The sequence below is a fragment of the Cynara cardunculus genome (genome assembly GCF_001531365.2).
Source record: "Cynara cardunculus var. scolymus isolate 2C chromosome LG 9, CcrdV1, whole genome shotgun sequence".
NCBI lineage: Eukaryota > Viridiplantae > Streptophyta > Magnoliopsida > Asterales > Asteraceae > Cynara > Cynara cardunculus.
The window spans coordinates 1,735,657-1,741,054 of record NC_037536.1 but is presented as its reverse complement, the minus strand read 5'-3'; positions in this window follow the sequence as shown (position 1 = coordinate 1,741,054).

The window sequence follows — 5,398 nt, the reverse complement described above, 5'->3', positions numbered from 1 at the left end:
AGAGAGATGAAATGGCGGTGTAACCGCGAGAGAGATGAAATGGCGGTGTAACCGCGAGAGAGATGTAATGGCGGTGTAACCGCGAGAGACATAAATATGTTTAGGTATCAGAACAGGTTTGATTTTGAACTGATTGTTTAGAATGTATGTTGTTTGTTTGAGACTTATACACTCATTAGACCTTCATACCTCACAGGATAAAGGAAAGGGAAAAGTTTAGTATTGATGGCATTTTGTTTACTCATATATGTATTAAAGAAAGTTTTTATTAGTCCATGTTTTGTAACAATATTATTTTTAGTATTATGCGTATGATGATGTGAATTATCTGTACATGGACTATATGGGTGGTTACACGGTTGCAAAGTGGGAAGCACCAAAATCCCCATCTGAAGTACGAAGCTTCTTAGGATTGGCGGGTTATTACCGTAAGTTCATACAGAACTTTTCAAAAATAGTTGTGCCATTAACCAAGTTAACCCGGAAAAATGTCAAGTTCCAATGGGAGGCAGAGCAGCAGAAGGCTTTTCAATTATTAAAAGATCTTCTCTATAGCGCTCCAACCCAATCCGATGGAACAGAAGATTTCATAGTATACAACGATGCATCAAAGTTGGGATTGGGCTGTGTATTGATGCAGAGAGGAAAAGTCATATTTTATGCATCTCGACAACTAAAGGATCATGAAAAACAATACCCCACTCATGACATGGAACTAGCCGTCGTAGTCTTCGTATTAAAGATATGGAGGCATTATCTTTTAGGAACAAAATGCCAGATCTTTACAGATCACAAAAGCCTACAACACTTGTTCAACCAAAAGGATTTGAATATGAGGCAGAGGCGATGGATTGAACTTGTTAACGACTATGATTGTGAGATTTTCTACCACCCAGGAAAGGCAAACGTAGTGGCCGATGCATTAAGCCAAAAGAAAAGAAGTGGTACCATCAGAGCAATGAAAATCTACTTAACTCCAGACCTTCACCAAGCAATTTTGAAAAATTAGAAAGAAGTTGTTAAAGAAGAGAACCAGAAATCCGAAAAGGTGGGAAAGATGATTTCCAGTATGGAGCCAAACATTAAAGGGATATTATGTTTCCAATGCCGAATATGGGTACCAAGCTATCGTAATACACGAGAAACCATCCTGAAAGAAAGTCACAAGTCCCGTTATTCAATTCACCCAGGTACCAACAAAATGTACAGAGACTTGAAAGTATTTTATTGGTGGCCAGGTCTCAAGAAAGATATAGCGGCATATGTGGAACAATGTCTAACTTGTTTACAAGTTAAGATTGAGCACCAAAGACCCTATGGAAACCTACAATCACTAGAAATACCGGTATGAAAATGGGATCACATTACGATGGACTTCATTATGAAATTACGCCGAACACCAAAAAGATATGATGCAATTTGGGTAATAGTAGATCGTCTATCAAAGTCTGCACAATTCCTACCAATGAAAGAGACTTGTTCATTGGAAAGATTGGCTCAAATTTACATCAAGAAAATTGTGACTAGACATGGTGTTCCATTATCCATTATTTTTGACCGAGACCGTCGTTTTACCTCAAGGTTCTGAGAAAGTCTGCAAAAAGCTTTAGGATCACAAATCAGATTAAGTACGACTTATCACCCACAAACAGATGGACAAAGTGAAAGAACCATCCAGACTCTTGAAGACATGTTGAGAACTTGTGTCATCGACTTCGGGGGATAATGGGATGAACAGTTACCACTGATAGAATTTCCCTACAATAACAGTTATCACTCCAGCATTCAAGCGGCACCTTATGAAGTCTTGTATGGAAGAAAATGTCAAACACCATTGTGTTGGAATGAGGTAGTGGAAAAGCAGTTAACAGGTCCTGAAATTGTGCAAACAACATCTAAAAAGATTGAACAAATTCTCACAAGAATTAAGACTACCCAAGATCGTCAGAAAAGTTATTCCGACAAATGAAGGAAACCGATTGAATTCAATGTGGGAGACTTTGTGATGTTAAAAGTATCTCCATGGAAGGGTATTATGAGATTCGAGAAGAAAGGAAAGCTCAGTCCAAGGTATATTGGACCATTCAGAATCTGCATAAGAATTGGGCCGGTAGCTTATAAATTGGAACTACCAGAGGAACACAGTCTAATTCATAGCATCTTTCATGTATCAAATCTACATAAGTGTTTGGCAGACCCAAGTCTAGCAATACCACTTCCTGAGATCAAACTTGATGACAAGTTGAATTTCATCGAGACACCAGAGGCAGTAACTGACAGAAAGACCAAGGTCTTAAGAAATAAAGAGATTAGTTTGGTAACGGTACAGTGGCATTTTCACAAGGGTTCAGAAGCAACATGGGAACTAGAATCTGACATGAGAACCCAATACCCTTGGCTATTTGAGTGAATTCCGGGACGAAATTCTTTTAAAGGGGAGAAAATGTTATAACCGGGTCTTCTACAAACCTAGGTCAAGGTAACCTTATGTGATAATACTTGAATTACGTGATTACCAAGCATATTATTTTAATATAAACGCATGAAGTAAATATGTGCAAAAGCATAATGCCCACATGAAATATGTGAAACCTACATGAGATGGTGCATACATTCGATAAGATATTTGTGAAAATATTATTATAATTAAAAATCTGCATAGCTTCATGGTTAAGAAATTATGAGTTTTATAATAATAAAACCACCACCTAAAATAGTTTTATTGGTTAAAAGCTTTCACTGCCTTGATTCGGAGTATAAAAAGAAAGGGATAAGATAAAATCATTATGAAATCCTTTTTATTTTGAAAATACTTTTGAAAGAGAAACAGAGTAGAGGCGGTAGAGTGTTCCTGAGAAAGAATCCTAGTGCGGTTGAAAGAAAGCCTTGTGGGATTAAAACCTGCAGAATTTGTGGTTTCAAGGAGAGTTTTTGATTACTACTATTTTCATAACTGCGAGCTTCACCTACTGTTTGACTTTGTGAATTGTGGAGTATTGACGGTTTGAAATTTTAAAAAATCTGGTAAAACTGTTTTAAACGGTTTTAAAAGAAAATATTTTGTGAATTGGAACTTGAATTTGTTTTGAAAAGATTGAGCAGAAACCGCGTTTGAGGAAACAGTTGTGGATTTGGTACCCTATTTTCGAGGATTTAAGCAAAAACAGATGATTGAGAAATCATATGTAGAACAAATTGTTCTTACGGTTTGAAGGGTTTGAATACAAACCTATGTTGAGATTATGATTTGGTTAAAAACTATGAACGAGGTTCACTCCCTATCATTGGATGAAATAGTTCGTATAAATTTCAGGGGAAACAAGGATGGTCGTTGTGTGTGATGGATAGCTATTGCTATAAACAGGGGATTTATGGATGTAATAAGGATGATCGTTGTGTGTGTGTGTGCATGATATAACTCTTGCTATTATATCTAATAAGATTAAAACATATTTGAGTTCTCTCTTCTTGGTGATTTGAAGATTCAGAGATGTTGTTCTTATTGGAAATAGTAGTATTGATGTTATGATTACAAGAAAAATGTGGCCTATGGTCATTAATTTTGGTTAAAAGTGTTTTGAAACAGAAGGAACACCTTATGAGGAACCAGAGATGCTCTGGTTGGTCCTCACTATTGGACCAGAGGGTTTTTGTTATTGATTTGAGGAATATGCAAATTTTTACTAAACATACTAGCTGGACCAGAGGCTTTGTATCTATTGATAAAAGTTTTTGTGTCAAAACCATATTTTAAGAAGTTTTGAGAAAAAGGATTTTATACTTAGTATTTTATGTGAAAGACATACCAGAGGGGCTCTGGTCGACTTACACGTTGAACCTAAGGCTCTGGTTGGTCATAACTTTTGAACCAGAAGCTCTGGTTAGTACAACCAGAGGCTCTGGTTGAGTAAGAGCTCTGTATAGCTATTCTTTTTGTAAAAGGCTATCTTATTTGAATAAAAGCTTAACGAAAGAACACTAAGAAATTACGTGAACCAGAAGCTCTGGTTAGTACAACCAGAGGCTCTGATCGAAAAACTAGAAACTCTGGTAGAAGAACCAGAGGGGCTCTGGTCCTGTTTCTTGAAATATATTCCATTCTGTTTTGAAAATCAGAGGCTCGATGGACTTGAACCGTGTGATTCTATCTCTAAGATTTTAATGATATATTTCAAATAAATGTTTTGGTGATTTACACCCTGCATTACATAAAAAAGAAACCTCATTAGACATTCATGTCTAACCCTCATTTTGTATTTTCAAAAATATGTGTGCAGGTAATGAGAATAAGGGAAAAGCATTATGTAAATTACTTCCCTATGTGTTTTGCAATATGAAGATCTTGATTAGCCATATTTTGAATATTATATGTCAAGATACAAGAAGCATGTACTTTTCGAATTTTTGAGCTGTGTTATAATATATGTGTTATATGCAATGTATAGATTTGGAGGTGTTACAGTCTTGTTGTCAGAAATAAGGCCCGGCTCGTCGCAAAAGGATACAATCAACAAGAAGGTGTTGACTACGATGAAACCTTTGCCCCAGTAGCACAGATTGAAGCTATAAGAATGTTTCTAGCGTACGCTACACACAAGAATTTCATTGTGGACTTGATGGACGTCAAGACGGCATTCCTTTATGGTCTTCTCAAGGAAGAAGTTTATGATGCTCAACCGGAGGGTTTTGTGGATCAGTAAAAGCCGGATCATGTATACATCCTTGACAGAGCTTTATACGGTCTTAAACAAGCACCGAGAGCCTGGTATGATATATTATCAGAATTTCTGGTAAAATCAGGTTTCTCGAAAGGTAATATTGACACAACACTCTTTATTAAAAAGGAGAAGTCGGATATTATTTTGATACAAATTTATGTAGATGACATAATATTTGGATATACGAACCCAAAATACTGCAAAAACTTTTCTGCCTTAATGGTTTCTTATTTTAAAATGAGTATGATGGGTGAGATGAACTTCTTTTTAGGACTTCAAGTCAAACAATTATCTTCAAGAATTTTTATCTGTCAAACAAAATATATTTTTGATATCCTGAAGAAATTTAATTTGGAAAATTGTTCATCTAGCAAAACATGAAAAGTCCAGATTTCATACGAATCTTGAAGAAATCTTCATCAAATCTCAAGAACAAATATGAATTCAAGATAGATTGGAGAGAGAGAATTACTTTGCTGTCAAATCACCTTTTTCTGATTAATGATGTAATCAATGTGTAATTACAATTACAAAGGAAAGACTATTTATACTAAGGAAAATAAAGCTAAACTAATTACAATAAAGCTAAGTAAATGGAGAAACTTGAATACAACATTTTAGCACTAATCTTGAACCCAACATTCTCCCCCTTTGGATTCAAGTTTGGACTCTTGTAAATT